Source organism: Ovis aries, chromosome 14 (assembly GCF_016772045.2).
Source record: "Ovis aries strain OAR_USU_Benz2616 breed Rambouillet chromosome 14, ARS-UI_Ramb_v3.0, whole genome shotgun sequence".
Taxonomy (NCBI): Eukaryota; Metazoa; Chordata; class Mammalia; order Artiodactyla; family Bovidae; genus Ovis; species Ovis aries.
The window spans coordinates 40,570,882-40,593,309 of record NC_056067.1 but is presented as its reverse complement, the minus strand read 5'-3'; the positions used below and the strand labels follow the sequence as shown (position 1 = coordinate 40,593,309).

Sequence of the window (22,428 nt, the reverse complement as noted above, 5' to 3'; positions counted from 1 at the left end):
ATGTGTGGATGTGAGAGTTGGACTATAAAGAAAGCTAAGCACTGAAGAATTGATGCTTTTGAACTATGGTGTTGGAGAAGACTCTTGAGAGTCCCTTGGACAGCAAGGAGATCCAACCAGTCCATCCTAAAGGAAGTCAGTCCTGGATGTTCATTGGAAGGACTGAGGCTGAAGCTGAAACTCCAATACTTTGGCCACCTGATGCAAAGAACTGACTTACTGGAAAAGACACTGATGCTGGGAAAGATTCAAAGCAGGAGGAGAAGGCAATGACAGGGGATGAGATGGTTGGATGGCATCACCAACTTAATAGACGTGAGTTTGAGTACACTCCGGGAGTTGGTAATCGACAGGGAGGCCTGGCATGCTGCAGTCCATGGGGTCACACAGAGTTGGAAATGACTGAGCGACTAAACTGAACTGAACTGAGTTTCACCTGTATAGTGGTTTTTATAAGATCTGCTTCAGATGGAATCTCAGATTTTAGAGGTTCTAAAGCAAACCATCAATGCTCATAATTCCAGAAGCTAATTCTTTTGATGAAAACATTTCTAGATAAAATGAGGACTGATGGACTCACAGAGGTCCTGGAAAATGCTGAGCCTACCTGCAACCACAGCCACCCCCTTCCTGTGGGCACAACCTCTGCCCTGTCTGATCAGCAGAGACCTATGGCCCAAGGCTCTGAGGATGGCCTCTGTGGGGTCACACAGCAGAGAGGGCTTGCAAAGAGCTCCTGGAAGGGCTGGGATTGCCTGAACACCAAAGATGCCCAGGTGAGAAAAGTCCCTGGGGAGGAAGGAAAGTGCAGGAAGCCTCAAGGGCTCACCTGAGGCCTGGGGATGAGCTGTGATTTCCTGAGTGCCAGTGTTTCAGGGCTCCCACAGGTCCTGGGACCCAGAGCACAGAGGACTCTGTGATGGCTGCTTCCCAGCCAAGCATCTTTTGGCTGATGGACAGCTTGTCAGGGTTCTGGGGCCCACCCTAGCCATTCTTTTGAGAAGTAGATGGGGGTCTGATTTCCAGCTCTTCCCCACACTCCATATGTGCACACGTGTAGCCCTGCTCATGCACACACAGGTGGGCCACACTCAGGACTGCTTCTCAGGCATCTGATCCCGCTGCCTTCAGCATGCCCACACTTACAGGGTCAGACTCTGGACCTTGGTTCCCTGAGAGACATTGTCTTCTTGCCTTCAGTGGTAAGATGAACATTCTAGGGATTGCAGAGACTCCAACTTGCCTAAGAGCTGGCCCTTTTACTGCAACTCAAACCCCAACAGTATAAGTAGAATCAGAGCTCAGATGTGGCTGCAGAAGGGAGAGGATGGAGTGGCCTGTGGGAATGTCAGCCACCAGGGAAGATAGAACATGTCCTCCATCCCAGAACCACTGGGTGAGCATGGGTGTTCCCAGGGGCAAGACATCAGGAAAGGATGGAGGGAAAGGGAGGAGGCCAGTGAGGGGTATGGGAGGCAGCGGGGAGGACAGAGCTGTCACACTCAGCAGGCACATCTACCCCATTCCAGCCATGCACCTGTGGAAGTCAAGAAGCCAGAAAATCTTTCCAAGATGTGTTCTGTGTTCTCAAAAGAGAATCTACCAGCAGAAAGAATAAGGCAGATTTCCTTCATGGTAAGGAAGTATCCAGTGGTGATAAAGCAGGCTATTCCAGCTAGGACCTCAGAACACACTAGAAAATATAATAGAACATCTCACTGTTTGTGGTGTCCTGAGACTGGAGGATTTAAGCTATCTTCTAAGACATTTGATTCCATCCTGTTCACACTACTTGATGGGTCCACTGGGGATTTGGGGCCAGAAGGCGGTTGATGGATTGCACTAGTGGCTGCAAGCTTATACCTTCTTGCTTCATGCTCTTTTTAGGCCTCCTCCCGAGCTGACTGTGGGCTTGGCCAGGTGGCATGCTTTATTCAGTGGGCAACAGTGGCTCTGTGCAGTGCAGGCATAGTCAGGCAAAAGTGCCTGTTGCATTTCTGTTTGCTGTCTTGGACCCTGCCTCTGACATGAGAACCAGTCCAGGCCAGCCTTCTGGGGGAGAAGAGACACACGAGACAGAACCAAGTAACCAGCCAAACCCACCCTAGCCTAGCCTGTTCCAGGTGGCCTGTTAGCCAGATATAGATAGAGGCATGAGCAAGTCTGGTTAAGATCAATTGAGACTAGCCTGGATCAGCAGAATCATTTAGTTGCTTATAGAAAATACGTGTGGTTGTCATTTTAAACTGCTAAGTATTGGGGTGGTTTGTTACACAGCAGTAGCTAACTGCTACAACTGTAGTGCAAAAAAAACTATTTTAGTCATATGATCAGGGGAAAAACACTTTGCCTCTCCTTGTTTTAGCTCTCTGAGCTCTCTTACATTTCAAGGATTGATCTTAGCTAGTCATTTTCTAGATATAATTAAAATAGCAACTAATACTGCCACCTTCATAGCCAGTAGCTTATTCCTGCTGCTGCTGCTAAGTCGCTTCAGTCGTGTCCAACTCTGTGTGACCCCATAGACGGCAGCCCACCAGGCTCCCCCATCCCTGGGATTATCCAGGCAAGAACACTGGAATGGGTTGCCATTTCCTTCTCCAGTGCATGAAAGTGAAAAGTTAAAGTGAAGTCGCTCAGCCGTGTCTGACTTTTAGCGACCCCATGGACTGCAACCTACCAGGCTCCTCCGTCCGTGGGATTTTCCAGGCAAGAGTACTGGAGTGGGGTGCCATCACATTCCTAGCGATCAGTAACTCAGCCTCAGATGCATCCATTCCAAGCATGATATGATACAGTCACAGTCATGTTGTATTATCCCCATGAGAAATTTGAAGTTTTGCAAAGCAGAACAACCTATCTGAGGTCACACAGCTACAAGTGGCAAAAGTGGGAACTCAGTTCTAGTTGATGCTAATGCTTGTCCTTGTAAATAGGGCATTACGGCACAAAAGAGTCTGTGTAGAACCTGGGCGGTCCTCATTCGACTAAGTGCCAAACCCTGATTAATGAGGAACTACAGCCCCTGCCCCGTTTTAGGAATAATCTGGTGACGTGAGCCATGTCAGCCTCAAGATATTGTTAGTGCACTGTTGCTGTTCAGTTGCTAAGTCATATCCGACTCTGTGACACCATGAACTGCAGCACACCAGGCTTCTCTGTCCATCACTATCTCCCAGAGCTTGACATGGATAACTGTCCAACTGAAATGATTCTGGAAGAGGACAGCTCGAGAGATATGCATTCATGTTCTATAAAACCAGGGCTTTTGAACAACTTGACTGCCTTATCAGAGCCCCATGGGAGAAGGGAGCTTGCCTTACGTCACACAATGCAACACCTTCAGAGTAGTGGAATCTGCCAGAAAAAAAGCAAGATGAGGCCAGGCTACGTCCTCAGCACTCTGATGTGGCCAAGAAACAGGCAAGAAGCCCAGGATTAAAATTGAGGGAGAATTTGAGAAGACCTGAACACATTTTCTTTGCAAGCCAGGCTCAGAACTCCCAGGTCCCTGATAAGTGAATGAACTGAGTCTTAAATCCTCCAAGCATCTCCATCTCAGGAAGCATCACACATTTTGCTGGCTGACCCCACCCCCCTTCCCTGCAAGAAACTTCCTCCAGTGACTCAGCTTCCAAACTTTCAGGTCCCTGAGTCAGATGAGCATTCTTCAAAAATCTGAAATTGTAGGGCCAAAAACCCCTTCACATTCCACCTCGGAACTTTAAAACAACAATTTTATTTAGAGAGCTGATTTATTCCTAAGTAAATAGGATACAGTGTGGGTGAAGGCAGAGCGACTGGGAGGCAGTTATTGGATCTATCCGCACAAAAGCCGCACTGTTGCCGGCAGCGGAGGCTCTGCCGTCCCCGTACCTTTCAAAACTAATATGTAACCATATCTGTTTTAAAAGAGTGATTCATTTTCCTCCCATTGCCTGCGAAACTCTCTTCATCCCCACCACAGGAAACTTGAGTCTGATTTTAATGAGCTTCAATTGGAATGTGGCCTTTGAAAAGTAGTGCATTTGAAAAGATGGAACATTAAATTTTGTAATGATGTAAAACATCTTCAATTTTTGACAGGACAATGGTGCTTATTGTACTTTATGAGTCCACTGGCGATTCAAAGGTCACTTTGTATATGACTCCACAGACAGGGGCAGCACGGAATGAAAATTAGGTTACATGTGATCAGCTTTATTATTAATCAGACGAAAATGGATTTTTAACATTTTTCTAATGAGCAACAGAGAAGGAAGAAAATACCACGAATAAAACTACAGAGGAACAAGAATGACCATGGCTAAAAATGCACCATGGTCATATCTAAAAATGCGCTTTAAATCTAAAATACTTAAATACTATCTCAAGGAATAAAATGCAGCTGCATATTTTGGTGTCATAAATACATAGAAAACGGCCGAAATACCTACTCTAATTTACTATCTCTGTCCTTTGTTTATAACTAACTAATGAACTGATTTCTCTGCACAGTATATTACCATGGTCCCCAAGAACACCACACTGGGTGAGGTGGTGTCACTATTTCCATGATAAATCCTGTTTTTCAGGGGTTTATAACTCAGCTGTAAATATGTAATTCAGACTAAAACTTGGCATACAAGGCCTCGGCCAGAAAGCAAATTTACGCTACAATCACCACTCCACCCCCATCCGATTTTTCTAAGCCTTTGTATGTGTGATATTTTGGTGTTGAAGAGATGGTGTATTGAAATGGAAGGGGGAAAAAATAAGTAAAAGTTGAAGACTTGATTTTTTTCACTTCTTATTTAAATCAGAAGACTATTTTTCAACATATGCTCCATGAAGCATATGAAATAAATAGACTTCAGATCCCAAGGAAATAAAACCAGTGAGAGGTGTACTTAAAACTCAGCTCTGAGGAGCATGTGATCAGAGAAACTGAGGCTGGCAGGAGCAGGCCTGGGTACACATTCCTAAAGAACCATGCTTCTCCAGAAAGGGCCAGGTGCTCTCACTGACTGCTCGCCTGGAAGGAAGGCTGAGAAACAGGCCTGAGCCGCATGCACACGCAGAAGCTTTGCAAGAAGCAAACCCCTTAGGACTCACAGGGCAGCCAGACCCGGAAATGTACCCTGTGGGGCACAGGAGGAAGCAGGGAGGGGAGAGTGGATGGTGAGGGGCAGTGGGTCCCCATTCCTGAGACCAGAGCCTGGCTATCTAACCCAGAGGAGCAGGCGTGAAAATGCCATGCAGACACTTTCTTCTGAGACAAGAGTAAGACCACTTGCGTCTACCAGACAGCTACCTATGCCCCCAGGAGGTAAGGAAGAGGGAGATGAATGAAGAGGATATGAGAAGGAAAGTGAAGTTCAGCAGTGAACCTGGCACCCTGGGAATGTAGGGGCTGGGGCATGGGGGTGGGCCGAGGGAGGGCCCAGATCAGATCTAAGACTGAGGAACTTAGAGCAGGCAGAGGGTCCTCAGGGTTCACATCCCCATTAAAACTCACATCTGCAGAGCCGCTGCCACTCACCACCTCCCTGCATGGCCTCCTCTGCCCAGCCCCCACCATGGGCCCCTCCTCAGCGCCAGCTGCTCACTCCTGGCATATGTAAAGCTGGGGTCAGACCACCCCATAGTTTGTGGAGCCCACCACAAAATGCAAATGCGAGGGCCCTGGTTCAAACATTGTTAAGAATTTTAAGATGGTGACAGCAGAGCATTCTCCTAAGCTCAGAGCCCTTCTGTGCCCAGGGCCTGCAGAACCCCAGTGGCTGGAGTCCTCAGGATGGCCCAGCAGGCCCTGGACTGTCCCACTGTCCTTCCCTGACCCTCTCCTACCAGTTCTCTCCTTAGCTATACAAGCTGCTTGTGACCTCAGGACTGGGGCCTCGTTGTCTACAGCGTGCTCCCCAGACCCTCCTACACATTCGCCAGCCTCCTTCAGGTCTTTTCTAAAATGTCACCTCTCAGGCTTCGTCTCTATCCCCCCATCATAAAGTAGCAATTCCACCCAGGCACTCCCCAGATCCCTTCTTTACCTTAGTTTTCTCTAGAGTTTTATCGCCCCCACCAAGGAGTTACTTCATTGACAGGCTGAGCCTCGCCCTACCCCAAGGACCTCCCTGCAGGAGATCTTGACTGCTGGGTCTGCAGTGCCTAGAAGCGGAGCTAGTGCAGAGACTCAGGAAATATTTGCTGAGTGAACAAACACGGGAAGGTGTCACTGGTTCTGTGATCTCTTTTCTCTCCCTGTAGTCAACGCCACGTACCTGGGCCCACAGAGTCATCTGAGGGCACAGACAGAGCAAGGCTCTAGATGGGGTCGCAGCCTCCGCTGGCTGAGTTGTCCTTGGAGGAGTGAAGGTGAGTGCCACACCAGCAAGTCTCATCCTTTGAGAGGGGCTCTTAGAGGAGGTAAGGGCTTGGTGGGCCAGAGCAGAGAAACGGCTTTGTGGGGACTATGGCCACTTTGCTCATTCTCGTGCCCAGATGCTTGGAGGAATAACTGGCCTATAAAAGATGGTCCATAAATACTGGTGAATGAAATAAGGAAGGATCAAATGAGAGAATTAGTGACTGCCGCATAATATCTCCTAACTTTGTATCCTGCAAACTCAGGAACCCCTTGCTCAGACTTCAGGGGACGAGGGGTAGGGACTGCCCAAGTGGAGGAAGCCAGTGTCAACCTGTGCCGATGTAGACGTTTCCATGCAATATCAAGCCCAGGTGATGAACCTCAGCCCTTGGCCTCCCAGCTCTCACTCTTCCATGAAGGGCTGCATCGACTAAATTCAAACTGCGCTATGACTGTTCCTACTCGTGAATAACTCCAACAGGATTCAGCAGAGACCAGGAGGGGGGAAGTTCATTGATTAAAAAGCTATTACACACACCTATGTATACACAAACACACACGCTTACATACGCTCAATTCTTGTAAAGTGCCTACATTCAGTTCTGTTAACACACTAGGGTCTGGCTTGTCATTCTTCCCAACATGGCACCAGAGAGGCTTCAATCTGAGTCACCTGCATCCATATAAACACCCCTATAGGAAGAGCTCTGGAACTACTAGAATCCAGAAAGGCCTGGTCTCCACACTTATCCAACCTTAACTCTCCTGTTGCTATGCAAGCCCTCTGCCTATGCCTGGCCCTTGGCAACAGCAGTGAAAGGAGCAGGTCCCTGCTATTAAGATGAGCTGTCTAAACTAGTCATGCACTTTCTGGGGGCACCTACAAGCCAACCTCCCCAAGGAAACAGTGTACTCCTGGACCCTTCTTTTAAGAACAGCCCCTAGAGGCCTTGCACCTCTTCTCAAAGGGTCTCCTCTGCCAACTTTAGTCCATGCTTATCCCAGTCCTCTGTCCCCACTGTGAATCATCCTCTATGTGTGTAGAACATCACAAATATTGCTGGGGGAGGGGAATGCAGTCTGTCCACTTAACCATTAAACTTTGAGAGCTCATAGGGTATTTAACGTTGCTATAGTTCCTAATTTCACCTTTAGATGTTGGGAAGCAGATAGTGTCACAGCTAATACAAAAGGTGGGCTACTTCTCGTCTTCCACAGAGGCAAGAATGGCATGAGATGCAAATAATATAGCAACCAGCTGGGAGAAGAAACACTGCAAAAAATTACCTAGAAATAGTTATTCATTTGAAAGCAGTTTTCCCAGATGAGAACCAGATCCTGAAATGAGAATGGGGCAGCCAGTCTTGGCAACAGGTGCCTCTGCACCTCAGGGGAGCAGCATCTACCATCACAGCCACTGTTGGAAGGCATCAAGGAGAGCTGAGCCTGGTGCCAGCCAAGGTCAGCACGGGGCGACGCTTCACAGCCAAGGTCAGCACGGGGTGACACTTCACAGCCAAGGTCAGCATGGGGCCATGCTTCACAGCCAAGGTCAGCACTGGGCAACACTTCACAGCCAAGGTCAGCACGCGGTGACACTTCACAGCCAAAGGCTAGACTGAGAAATAATCCCTAATGGAAAGTCGGCTGTCTTTCTCCAAAGAAACTTGACTCAGATTTCCAAGGCTTTGGTTCATGTTTTCCAGGTGACTTGTTGGGTGTGGTTAAGTGGACAGACTGCCATTAAGAGTCCTGACTAGCTCCAGCTCTCTGTCCACAGCATCCCTAAGAGGAAAACTATAGACTTTCCCCAAAAGAATGGGTTCTGGCAGGGGCAGTCTTGGCCTGTGGAGATGAGTGACCCTCATCTTGGAGGACTTGGAGGGATGGCTGTCTCTATTTCTCATGGTGTTGTGTTCCCAAAGTCATGTGACAAACTCTCTTAGTTTCAAGTGTCATTTGCAAGACTGGGTTAGTGTGCAAAGAGTCAGTCATGGTGCATTCCCAAGACCCAGAAGTCCTCCAATATGGCAGGCCAGGCTTACAGGAAGCACCTGAGTCCTGGGAGCAGTCAGAGGTTTTCAGGACAGCAGAAGAAGCCCAGGGAGGAGTCTGGAGGTGTAGGCACCTACCCTGCCTACAAATGACTGGGCAAGTCATTGCTTCCTCTTGGACCTTCAGTTCACCCTCTTGCAAAAAGGGGGAAGAGAACCCCAGGCCCAACTCTGTTGACCACACACAGCCATAGAGAAGCTCAATGAAATTTCAATGTCTAAGAAAGCCTGCAGAAATGCTGGTCACACACACAGTGTGCGTGGACCTGAGAGCTAAGAGCTCCAGATGTCTGCTCCTTTTCTGCCCCAGGGTCTTTATCTTCACTCTCCCCTCTCTTGGAACATGCCCCCCCCCCCCCTAATCTCTGCATGGCTCCCTCCAGTGTTACCTCCTCAGAAAGTCCTCCCTAACTTAAGGATATGTGATCCCCACCTTCCCATATTACTCTCTAGGCCTTTGCCACTTCATCATCTTCATATCATTTATCATAAACTGAACTTTCATTTGTCTTTTTTTATTGTCAGTGTCCCCCGTAGAAGGCAGGTCCCATGAAGGCTGGAACCTCAGCTACTTTGTTGGTAACCATCTCCCAGCTCTCTGGAACAATTTGATATGTGCTCAATAAATGAACCAATGACCAAATTCACTTCCTGTTGCAGACTCTTTTTTTCTAAAAGATTGGGAGAAAAAACCGCTTCTTCCTTCTCTGGCACCAAGCCAGCTGAGTCTAGGTGGAGACCCCAGGAACTCTCACTGTTTCCTCCACACGGCCTGAGTTCTGCCCCCTTCCACCTCCTTTCCCACACCCTATGTCTGTTCCTCTGCTGTGATTCTTTGTCCAACTCTACAGCCTCCTCTTAGCACAGGAGCCTGGCACCGTCATGTGACCAATAGTCCAGGAGTTCCCTCTCCAGGGTTGTGCCAGGAGCCCGCCTTCCTAATGCAGGCTGTGTTCCCAGGTTCCTTCAGAGAAGAGCAGTCTCAAAAGCAGGAGAGATTTCTATTTTTTTTCCAGATCAGGGCTCTTCTCGGCATTTTTGCAAGTGGCAGCTTGTTCTAGCCAGAGATGACTATACCATTTCGAACACATAGCATATTTGAGCCAGTGCTACAATAAACTAAGAAGCCTGCCTCTTATCCTTGCTTCTGAAGTGGCCTGGCCCTCTGTAGGGGAGGGGAGTAGTAAAAATTGCCCCAGCACTGCAGGGATGAGTCACAGGAACACCTCCCCTGCTTAGGTACCAATCCCCAAGAGGGTGAGGCTGCAGCCTCAGATGGCAGAATGAGAGCCAGTGACAGGGACCTGCCTGGACACCTGGAAACAGCAGCAACTGTTGTCTCTGGTTCAACAACCAAGGGCAAGCCCGCTCCCTAATCTACATCTGGAAAATGACCTCTAAGATGACTTCTAGCTCTGGATAGTCTAGGAATCTTCCATTTCATTGCAGAGGAACCAATTTCAGCCTCAGTGAGCTCTGAAAACAAAGCAGGCTACTTAAGCGGCAGCAGAGATGCTGTGGGGGAGACTCAGGCATCTGGACTCTGGGATGGAGCTGGATACTGGGGTCACGTGGGTCCAGGAGGCTGGAGAAGCAGCAGGAGGAGGAGGCGTGGAAGAAAGAAGTGTGGGGTCAGCAAGGTGGTGTCGATTGGAGAGTGTGTATCCCTGTTGAATAGAGTGGGTACAACTATTTGTACTCCGCACTGAAGAAGGCTTAGCCTGGGAGTTGGATGCAGCTTCCCTGGGACTCTTCTTTGGGAAGTCCCCAATTTTGGACCTCAGCAAAGCCAGAAGCAGACACATCGAGGATGCCACCCTCGGTCTGTCATTGACTGCCCAGCTCCAGAGGACACCCCCACCATGAAAGTGAGCCCAAGTCTGCTGAGGACACAGTCTTCTGGCCACAGACTCTGAGTGACCAGCCTCCCAGGCCACTCCCACCCTCCCCTCTCCAGGAGCAAGCCTTTTCTTAGAAGATTCCCTATGGGGCTTCTTAAAGTGGGAAATGTGCTAAGACGTGAAAAAGCCAGAGCCAAAAAAAATGGGAAGAGTGACTGTAAAAAAGAGGCTGAGCGCAAACAAGCCACTGGTGTCAGGCAGAAGCAGTTAGGAGCGCCGCAGGCCCAGCGTGAGGCCCACTTGTCTCCTTTTGAGGAGCAGGGGACAGCTGACCGCTTGTCCACAGGATGTGTTTTGATAACTCCCAGAAATGAGAGGGTGTTTTATGGGAGGGTAATTGGGCATAATTCCCTTCATGACTTAGAGTCTACAGGCAGCCTCTACAGCTGGCCCTGATTTGGGACCATCAGCAGCAAATGCTATTTTCATGGCCAATTTATTAAAGACTCCATGTTTTTGAGGAGACGTCACGAACACAAAAAGGGGTATATTTATTGATATGTTTAAAATACAGGTTTTTAACTCCATTCCTCAGCCCTTAAAAACAAAGTAAAGAGATAGACAGATACAATTATGTTCTGACTAGTTTCCGCCAGCCTGCCCAATGGGAACGTTGTACAGAGTTCTCAGTGGCGCTGAAATCTGCTTAGGAAAGCAACAAGTCCTTTGTTCCGTTGACAACAGTTATTACAATTAATTCATTTGGTGATTGGTACTTGAACTGAGTGACAAGGTGTTATTTTACCTCAGTGAAAGTTAAAGTGGTAATACCTACATGTGCAGTAAAGCTGCAGGCTTGCTCTCCCTCGTGGCATGGAGGGGGGTGTGCAGAGAAAAAAGACCAACTCTTGCGGTCTGCTCAGAGGCCCCCTCCCCACACACCACTTTGGGTGAGAGGAATGTGCTGGAAATTTCTGCCTCCCCAACCCCAACTCCCACCCCGCCGCGGGGGTTCTTGCAAAGTTTTCACAAAGCCATAGGGTCCAAAGGTGACATGAGCTGAAGGGAGTGTGTCTGCGGAGAGAGCAGAATGCCACACTTGAGTTGGGTGGTAAGTTTTGTCATTCAACTTGCTGCCATGGACCCAGCTTGTAATTCCACTTGAGGGCTGGGTACTCCCACCTGTCCACCAGGATTCCTCAGTCCTGCACTACTGACATGCTGGGCCAGATAACTCCTTGCATTGCAGGACACGGCTAACTGCCCTGGCCTTTACCCACTAGGTACCAGCAGTGCCCTCAGTATCTCCAGACATTGTCAAATGTCCCTGGTCAGGGTAACACTCTTAGTTGGAAAGCACTGCCCTACCTAGCACCCCAGACTGTTTTTGTATAGGAGATCAGAGGTGCAAGAACTCTCCTCTGATTTATTCTGTCTCAAGCTCTCTGAGCCCACCTGACCCAGAGGCAGGTTCAGACCACTGTTCCCCGAAAGCACACAGGACACTGAGCCTTCCTTATGGATTAGAGGGTGTGGGTGAAGGAGGACAGTGGGACAAAGGACTCAGCACCTAAGAAGGAATTTTGAAGGATGTTTTTCCTCAGGAGCCAGGGTGACTACAAAAGGGCACTTTCTGGTTACAGGGCCTTGCACCCTCATCAGGATCTTCAGAAATATGTGTTGTTCATTCTTTAAGTCATGTCCGACTGTTTGCAACCCCATGAACTGCAGCACACCAGGCTCCTCCGTCCTTCACTATCTCCCAGAATTTGCTCAAATTCCTGTCCTTTGAGTGTCCACTCATGCTGTCCAACCATCTCATCCTCTGCCGCCCCCTTCTCTTCCTACCCTCAATCGTTCCCAGCATCAGGGTCTTTTCCAATGAGTGGCTCTTTTCATCAGGTGGCCAAAGTACTGGAGCTTCAGCATCATTCCCTGCAATGAATATTCAGGGTTGATTTCCTTTAGGATTGACCAGTTTGATCTCCTTGCATTCTAAGGAAATGTATCATATAATAAATGCCTCAACACAAAAATGTGTCGAGCAGAACTGGTCTTTACTCATTATTATGAATTTCAATAATTATACACCAGGATTCAAAAAATTCTGGCCATCTGAATGTTCAGGCAGCTGGGCAGTAAGTAGAACCTCCTCTCTGCACATTGTATTGATTAGAAATTTGGCTTTTTACTCAAATTTCTCAAGTAGACACTACCACATAACATGGAAGAAGGGTTGCAGGTCCTGGCTCTGGCTGGGTTGTCTCAGGAAGGACTTATTTTCAGGAGGTGGAAGAATGGAGGCTCTGAGGAGCAGAGCTAGTAGGGATCAAGCTCCTCCCACCTGTTCACCTGTCACCTCCTTCTTTAGAGCAGTCCAGTTGGGTTTCTGTAGCAGAGACACACAGTGACAAAGTGCTAAATTCTTCGTCATCTAGCCCAGATCCCAGTGCATCAGGACCCGGACACAGTGCATCCTCCTCGCTGCCCCAGAGCACGGCTGGATGTTGCCTGGGTCCCCAGCCAGTCCAGGATCCTCTCAATATGAACAGCTCAGTAGAACTTGACTTGTACTGTATGTCTGCATTGGAAAAGTCATGGACAGGGACCACAGAAACACTCCCAATTTTATTTTTTTAATTAGCAGTATTTATCACCTGCTCAAAATCAATTGCGTATTTTAAATGAAAACAAATGACTGTTTCTAGACTGATCAATACTTGCATCTTTGCCTTTTAAAAAGTAAAAAGTTTGAATGTAAGGAAATCTTTATCTTTGCTCCTGTCAATCCAATTATAATATAGCTCAATAGTTAATAAATATAATCCTCTGTCTGGGCAGATCAACATCATAAAAAATGCAAAGAATTCTACGGTATCCAAGACCCTGTGTGGTGGAAAGCAGCCTCTTCCCTGTAAACTCCGGGCCTCGGTACTTTTCTCCTCTCCTTCCTAGATGAGGAGCCGTTTATTCCTATTAAGTCTAAAGAAAAGGGTTTATATATTTAATGATTCTAAAACCAAAATGCTACCTACTATCTGCACAATTGCCATTTTATCTCTCTAAACTTCTCCGGTTGACGTTTTTAAAAGGGCAAAAGCAGAAAACCCTTATATAATACCTAATTTGTACATCTGCGGTTTCCCTCTGACTGGCACAGGCACCATATGTTTTTAATTATCATAATAGCCCTAAAGAACCTGTTCGGTGGGAAACACATATGATCCTTTTATTACTGGTTTGTAATTTAAACAGTTTTAACAGAAAAGGTCTGGCTATAGGGGAGTGACAGGCTCAAAGGCCTAAGATCCCTGTCTTCGACCTCTGGAAGCTCAAGTTCAGATCCCACCCACCAGGCAGGACCTCCTTCCCCTGCTTGACAGAGGTAATTGGTCGCATGTGAAGCGGCTCTGTGGGACCTTTAAAAGACAGGATCTGTGATCTCCAGTGACGCTGGGGTCTGGTTAGAGCCTGACACAGTGGGCAGAGGGTTGATAAATATTATCCCAGTCTGACCTCTGCTGCCCTCACAGCTGGGGGCTGGGCCCATGGCAGCCCCCATCTGGAGGGTCCACTGGTGCCCTGGGCCACCCACTCTCCACTCTCCCCCACCTGGACCCCAGAGAACAATTGCAAGGTGAGGGGTCAGGTTTCCTTGAGGCCCTCTCACTTCGGGGAGGGCTGGGTAGACAGTCTTTTCCTGGAGGTTGAGAAGTATAATAAATACAGCCTTAAAAATAATTAATTCGCAGACCGCGAGATGGAAGAAATCTTGGGATGGGGATGATCTGGTGGGACTTTCTCATTCATGACGAGGTGAGGATGCTGAGGGGACAGGAAGAGACCTGCTCAGGGTCACAGGCAAGTCCTCAGCCGGGTGGGTCACATGGAGCACCTCTGACCACACCCAGCGCCCCATCCAGCCTGTTCCCAGGATTCTACCTATGGGTGCAATCTCCGCTGGAATTGCCACATTTTCTCCCAGGACCCAGACCTACAGGATGGCAAGAAAATGCTATTTTTATTTATTTGTTTGTTGGTCTGCTCGTTTTTGACATATCCCAAACAAGGTCTAAGGGCTTCCTAGGTGGCACTAGGGGTAAGAACCTGCCTGCCAATGCAGGAGATGTAAGAGACCCAGGTTCGATCCCTGGGTTGGGAAGGTCCCCTGGAGGAGGGTATGGCAACTCACTCCAGTATTCTTGCCTGGAGAATCCCATGGACAGAGAGCCTGGAGAGCCACAGTCCATAGCATCGCGAAGAGTCGGACACGACTGAAGCAACTGAATCCACGTGCAAACAAGGATTTAAAGGCTTGGGAAAGCCCACAGGGTGAGGCAACAAAATGCCATCTCGGGATAGCTCCACTGCCTGAATGAATCAGACCCTCATGTGCTTGCTGAGTCACCTTGGGTAAGGTAAGCAAGTGTTTTCTCTGTGCCTCCATTTCCCCATATGTAAAATGGGAAGCATAAAAATTACATCTACCTCAGGGGATTTTTATAATATAAAGATTAGATGAAAGAATAACATTTGTAACTTTCACTTTCATATATATATATATATGGTATTTAAAATTAGAGTTGGCCCTGGCACATAGCTAAGAATTTATGATTTAAAACCAAACTCGGTAGATGGAGGGGTAGCTCAGAGGACCTGATCTTGTAGGTGACGCTTAGGCATGGGGAGATCAAGAGGATAAAGCCGTGTCCCTGAACACCAGAGCCAAGATGCTGGGTTAGAATGGGACAAAACCTCCAGTTATAATTGCTTTCTGGCAAGCTCTCAAGGAATCCAGGGGGCGGGGGCAGTGTTAGGAGCAATGGCCATCAGACTTTCTCGGGCTGTCCAAATGGCGGGTCTGATTCCACTCAGCTAAGAAAGTGGCTTTCTCGTTTCCACTACTGGGGGTTTTAGCATTCAAATGTGACTCTATGATATTGTATTACTTTGATTTTTTTCCTTTGTCATAGCTTGATACTGGAAATGCAATACAGGTGACCTTTGAACAATGTGGATCTGAGCTGCTCAGGTCCACTTACACGAGGTTATTTTTTAATAAATAAATGTATTGCTGCAAATGTATTTTTTATTATGGTTTTCTTTAAATATTTCCTTTGCTGTAGCTTACTTTATTATAAAAATATGATATGTAATACACATAATGTACAGAATATATGTTAACTATGTATGTTATCAGTAAAGCTTCCAGTCAGCAGTGGGCTATTAGTAGTTAAGTTTGGGGGAGTGAAAAGTTATACCCCTTTTGACTGTGTAGGGGATCAGCACTCCAAGTACCCTAATTGGTCACCTTAGTCGCTCAGTCCTGTGTGACTTTGTGACCCCATGAACTGTAGCCCACCAGGCTCCTCTGTCCATGGAACTCTCCAGACAAGAATACTGGAGTGGGTGGCCATTCCCTTCTCCAAGGGATTTTCCTGACCCAGGGATTGAACCTGGGTCTCCTGCATTGCAGGCAGATTCTTTACCATCTGAGCCACCAGGGGAGCCAGGTCGTGAGTCAACTGTATATGGAATAATGTAGCTGAAACCCACTATCATCTGGCACATACTCTTCGCCAGGCTTACAGCACAGCACCTGACGTGTATTTGCGTACACTTCGGTCCCTGAGCTCCCGGTCAGGCGCCTGGTACCTGTGTGCACAGACTAAGCTGAGGCTCAGGGAGGCTCTCCAATGGGATGCTCATGGCTTGAGAAGTTGGAAGGCTTTTCCAAAGAGTAGAAAAAGAACCTCGGGCAAGTCACCTGACATGTGGCCTCGGTGGCCTCATGCATAAGATGGGTTCTGCTAAACAGGTGAGTCTGGTTATGCAGAAGTGACTGGCAACCAGAAAGGCTGAAGGAGGACCAGCTGGTATTGGGCCTGTGACACTGGAGGGGCCCACTTGCCTGCAGGTGAGGCTGGGAGTGAGACATGACAGGCACATCCTCTCATGCCACCCTATCCTTCCTCCTTCAGGACAGGCTCTCTTCAGGTGAGTAGGTGGGACAGGCATTCATCCAGCCAACCCCACCCTTAGAGGAGGAATGAAGGAATCACAAGTCCAGATCTGGCCCTCCCAGTGACACCGGAAGATGAGAGGAAGCCTTCTCATGAGTTTAAATAAAGGGGGAATACAAAGCCCCCACCCCAGAGGGACTGCTCTTTCCTTTTGGCAAGAAGAAGGCCAGATGGCCACCTTCATTTGAGATGTCAATTGTGACCTCCTGACTCAACAAACAGCAAGTGCATCTTAATCAGAGAGTGCCCTTCCTGTCCACCAGCAAAGGCTACTGCTCCACCCCGCCCCTCAAGGAAACAAGACCTTCTTAATCACAGGCTGCCTCGAGGGGCTGGGAGGGGGGCCACAGGCCCTGGCTGACCCTGCCGCCAGCAGCTACTGTCCCCGCTCGCTGCCTGCCTGCCTGGTGCTGGCCCAGCTCGGCAGCCCAGCCAAGTAGGGGCTGGGGTGAAGGCGCCTCCAAATTTCCAGTTCGGGGAACAATAACTCACATGACTTCGATCCCATCTGCACCCAGGGAAGGCAGAGCAGGGAAAGGAGCATAAAACACAAAGTTCCCACAGTCAACATCTGTCTTAGTGCAAACAATGGACCATTATCTTGTAAATAATTCTGATTAAGCTGCAGCGTTTCCTCCTGAAGCTGGTGGTGGGGAGCTGGGGGAGGGCGCTGCTGGGAAGCTGGCCTGGGCCACCAGGTGCTACACTCAGAGCCTCCCCAGGCCCCTGCCCCTCACCCTCGCCCTGCCCACGGCAGCAGGCCCTCTGACCACCTTTAAACCCCAGGTGGCTTCCGGAAGTTTCCTCCCTGCCGCATGCTCTCTTTTCTGCTGGCTCTTCTCCTCTTCCTCACTCTATTTCCTGCTTTCCTCCCCTCTCCAGATGCCATCTCCATCATGTTTCTTTTAGTCTATTCATACTGGTTTTCTGTTCTCTCACCATCTCCTTCCTCCCCTTCGTCTCCCCAGGTCTCCAGTTTCCCTTCTTCACGCCTTCCCCTTACTCTCCACTCCAACCGTCACGTCTCTCCTTTCTCTCTTCATCCGCACCTCTCACTCACTGCTCTTCACCCCTCTCTCCTTGATCCTTCCTGCTCTTGGTCTCACGGTGGCTGTCTGTCCTCTCATCCCAGGCCCACCCCTCCAGACTCTGGATTGGTGTAGAGTTGGGAGATTCTGAGGCCTATAGGCCCCTCCTGCTCCCCGGCTGTCTCAGACCATCAGGCCTAAACAAGGCCGACCAGAAGCACTGTGCCCACAGGGACCCCTCTTTCCACCACTGGGAAACCCCTCATGCCCCACCCCAAATCCAAAGACCCTCTCCCTCCCGTGTGTCCCAGGATGCTGAGGTCAGCCTGCCTCTGCACCCACGCATCTCCTGTGTCATGAAAAAGAGCTGGGGCTTCCCAGAGCCGCCCCACAATAAAGAAGTCCAGGCACACACCTGTGCAAAGGAGACAGGATTACTCACTTTGTGAAGGTATTTATCCCAAAGTTCTCAAGAAAATCCCCCTGGTGATTTAAATTGAATTGCCTGAATGTGATTTTGAGATGACGCTTCAAGCCCAAAGTTTCCCTATGAAAGCAAAAGCCGCTGTATAAGAAGCACTGTTCCTGCTAGCTGACCACTGGACATTTTTTTGTAAATCTCCTAATTGTAAATCCTTTGCAGCATAAGAAAAAAAAAGAAAAAGAGTTCAGTTGGAGCCAACAGGGGTGATGTCTGTACATCCCAGGAATGGTATCATTGAACCCCAGCACACCTTTCTCCATGGATGGGATGGAATCCCAGTGAGGCTGTCTAGAAAGAGGCCTTCAGGTGGTGAGTACAGATTGGCAAGAATGAGGAGCTCCATGCTTTGCATTACCTTACCCAAATTCTCTCTCCACTTGTCAAGGTCTTAGGGAATATGAGTCTTCATGGCAACCCTGCCTGGGGCCTGCATGGCATCAGAAATCCTAAAATAACTGAAATGTGGATGGTCTGCCAACCTCCAACTTACTCATTCAAATTCATTTCATTGTCTTGAGGATGCACAAGGGTACACAAGGGTATCCTTTGATGGATAACAAAACTAGAGCAATCAACCCCAACTCTACTGTAGAGCACAGGGAACTCTCCTCGGTACACTGTAATAACCCCTATGGGGGAAGAACCTGAAAAGGAATAGATAAATGGATATGTATAACTGAATCACTTTTCTGTACACCTGAAACTAACAGAACATGGTAAATCAACTATACTCCAAGATAATTTTTTTAATTAAACAAAAGCCAAGGAATGGAGGAGTTCAAAGTTGGAGATAGTACACACTGTCCCAAACTCAGGGGCTTGCTAGCCAACAGTGACTTTGAGTGGCCACAGGAATGCTGAGGATGGAAGAGTGGAAGGGTTGCAGATATGGAAAGGGATGTGAATTGTTCCTCATGCCCCATGCATGCAAGATGGAGCACAGCATGACCCCTCTTCCCTCCCTGCCTCCCGCCTTTCCTTCTAAGTGTTACTGGGTTGGAGTGATGGGTGGGAGTGGGGGGCTCCCAAGCGGGACTACATACTGTCACACCCAAGAGGGGCACCTTGGATTATCAAGTTGATGTCAGTAAAGCACTTGAGGAAACCTTAATCATCATGAAAATACCCAAGCGCCACTGTGAATACAATAGGCTGTAAAATGAAAAAAAGTTAAATAATCAGATTTTTCTTGCACTACTATGAACCCAAAGATCCACATTTATTGACTCCCTCTTTTAAAAAAATTCTAGATTCTAGAATTAGAAGGGAAATGCCTCAATGCTCTTCTTACGAGTTAATAAAAATGTCTTGATGAAGAAGCAAGTATTCATATGCCCCATTCTTAGACTGAAACCCCACACGTTCATGTACTTGTGGGAAGACCAACTTGGTGCCCACATCTGGGACCCTGCAAGACTTGAGTGCTCATGAGGACTCTAGAACAGATGGAGTCTTAGACAGTCACCAGAAAAATTAAGGAAACAGGGATCCTGAATACCATAGAATTTGAGACCCAAGAGGATACTGAGGGGACTTGTCCAAGCTCCTTGGAGTGTGACTGTATCTACAGATACTGTAGGTCCTCTGACCCCTGGGTCAGCCCTCCGTCCAGCTTCCAGAAAGCCTGGCCCTGAGCTGAGTGCGTGTCCCGATATTTAAAATCTGCAGTTTACTTCCCACCTTAGAGTATGAATCTGCCCTCACCCTGGGCTCTGGAAGACTGGTGACCCTCTGCAGTGCGCCAGGGATGTAAAAATCCTCAGACCAAGGGGTTCTGGCTTGTGCTGGATGCTGTCCATGCCTGACCCCTTCCCCTCTGGCTCCCTAGGATGCCAGTGGCCTCTTGTTTCTCTCTGATTGTGACTGTTTCGCTGTTGGGTGAGCTGCTGCTGCTGCTAAGTTGCTTTAGTCATGTCCGACTCTGTGCGACCCCATAGACGGCAGCCCACCAGGCTCCCCCATCCCTGGGATTCTCCAGGCAAGAACACTGGAGTGGGTTGCCATTTCCTTCTCCAATGCATGAAAGTGAAAAGTGAAAGGGAAGTCGCTCAGTCTTGTCCGACTCGTAGCGACTCCATGGACTACAGCCCACCAGGCTCCTCCGCCCATGGGATTTTCCAGGCAAGAGTACTGGAGTGGGGTGCCATCGCCTTCTCCAGGGTGAGCTGCAGTGACTCTCAACTACGGAGAGCTGCAGAGCTGGCGGATAAATGCCCCAGGTTCTTCAGCCCTCAGGGGTCATTCTGAGGTGAATGTCACATTGTGTCCTAGAGGATCCCCAGGGGACAAGGCCTAGCCCCTGATCAGTGGCAGTCCTGTCAGCACCCTCAAACATGCCTCTCAGGACTGCCCCCCAGCTGAACAAACTGTACCCCGCTCCTTATGTCAGGCTGTGCTCTGGTGAGACCCTGAGTAGGTCAGCCATGGGCTCCTGAAAGACTGAGAAGATTAATGGACTCCCCTTGACAAGAAAGAGCCCAACATTCTGTGACCCCCCAGTTAAACCCTGAGGCCTCTGTACCTCAGTAAGCCACCTGCTCCCACCCGGTCCCTAGGTGCGGGGACAAGTTGGGTGGCTTGTCCTTGCAACTGCCCCAGCCCTCCCTGCAGGACATACAAAACACTTGAGTTCCAAAGAGAAAAGCAACTTGTCCATCATATAAAAAGAGCAATAATTTGGTGAATTAATTGCAAATTTGCTTTCCCTGCTTGGTTGCCTTTCTCCTTTTCTGTGGATAATTGAGAGTATATTATATTAATTTGACAACAACAGAAGTTCAAAAAGAAAACTTAACCTTGTGAGCAGTGGGTTACCATTAGATGGGTGTGTCTGAATAACTCCACAAAGAGCGTGAACGACAAACCCTTCATACAGCCAGCCAATTTCTGGGTGCACAGATGGAGATCTTTGCTTATGAAACTGCTGGGCAGAGTTTCCCAACTTTAACCTTGAGAATGCACCGTTTGCTCTAGAGACGAAGTCCACTCCTGCGCAGACAACACTGTACATGTTGAACTGCACGCTTAGGGCTGTAATTCACTCATCATGATGTTTCTTTGAGAAAAAGTGACTATAGGTAAGAAGAAATCGTCTCCCAAAATTTTGACTCTTTTCCCCTGCACCAGAACATGTGAGTTTCTTCGAAACATGAGTAACTGAAGAAGTGGACTTGAAGACTAGTTTTCACCATGAGCTGCACAAGCCTTCTCCCCCTCAGTCTGTCCCATCTCATGGCACAGTTACCTCCTTGAAACTCCTTTCCCCTCTTTCCACCTCAGACCAGTGGGCCGTCCTTGCTTAGAAGGGTCTAGGCTTTAGGGCCAAGGGTAGAGTCATAGGGGATGCTTGGGGTTGCCCCATATCTGAGTCCAAACAAGTTGCACTTTTTGTAATTCCACGTGGGGATGGGGAGGGGGAGGCAGGCTTCCAGAAACAGGACCGCCAGCCCCCACGCTGAGCTGTGAAATGAAGTCAGCTCATCCAGAGGCCTGGATGCACCCAGCTCCCTCACGGCCACAGACAGGATGTTCCTAAGAACACTCAGCTGGTGAGAAAGGAGTTCTTCCCCAGAGGCAGGGGGATGAGAGGGAGGTGGGGAAGAAGGGGGCAGAGGAGGGAGGGTTGTGAAATGAGAGGGTAGGAGGCTGGGGGCAGCTCATAAAAAATTGGAGGGGAAAATCCACAAAGGTCTCCTCTAAGCTTGAGAAGCTCCCCCAGGGGAGCAACCCAGGAAATATCCCCTGCTTTCGAAGTGGAAATGTGGAGACCCCGTTAGGGAAATCGAGCCCTCGTGGAGGGAAGAGGGAAATAGACGCCTGCATAGGGGGCTCCAGGGAACTTTCCTGCAGTCAGCACGAGGAGCCAGGATGATCTGTTTCCTGCAACAGTTCTGCCTCTGTTGCCAAGACCTGGCCACTCAGGCTGCACTGGACTCCCAGCCCCTTCCCTGCTGGAATGGTGGTCACGGCAAGGGTTCCCACAGTGTGCAAATGACTGTAAATGAAGAACAGTGCCAGGGACTATGTGTTCAACTCCAGGCCCTTCAACAGAGCCCTCTGGTCCTCACTGCATCCTGGCCAGGGGTTAAAGAGGGTGCCGCTTGCCTTCACAGAGTGGATAGTGGTGAGCCCCTCCTTGGGAGCTACAAATATGGCTTCTAAAACCCAGCGTGGCTTCAGGCCCTGGTGGAGAGAACAGGCTCACAGAGGCTTGGTGTGTGTGAGGAGGTGATGCAGGCCTCATGGAGCCATCAGGAGGCAGGGACCCAGGAAAGAGCAGCTATGAATTCTTGTCCCAGGGCAGTTCCCCAGACTCAGGTGGCATTGGAAACAAAGATGGGATCCCCCCCACCCCCAGAGTCTTTCTTTCCATTCAGGCTCTGCCTACTGCTGGTTAAAGCTGGTCCAGGTAGATGTGGTTGGGGTCACTCGCTATACCTTGGCTAGGCATGTGGGCGTCCACCAAGTTTTCCATCAGAACCCACAATGCATGTTCTCAGCTTCATGGAACAGTATCCTGTTCTCAGAATCTCTCACTTTCACCTCTTATCTCCAATAAGATACAACCTAATCCTGTACTCTATGATCTTCAGGGTTGCTTGGACAATTTCCATGAGACCTACTGAAGGGAATATCTTCAGCAGTCAAGGTGA

General features: G+C 48.8%; 1 protein-coding gene across 4 annotated transcripts in view; it reads right to left on the bottom strand.

Annotated features, from left to right (window-relative positions):
* Positions 1-22,428, bottom strand: part of ZNF536 (zinc finger protein 536) — a 452,773-nt gene that overhangs the window by 119,502 nt on the left and 310,843 nt on the right. The window lies entirely within an intron of this gene.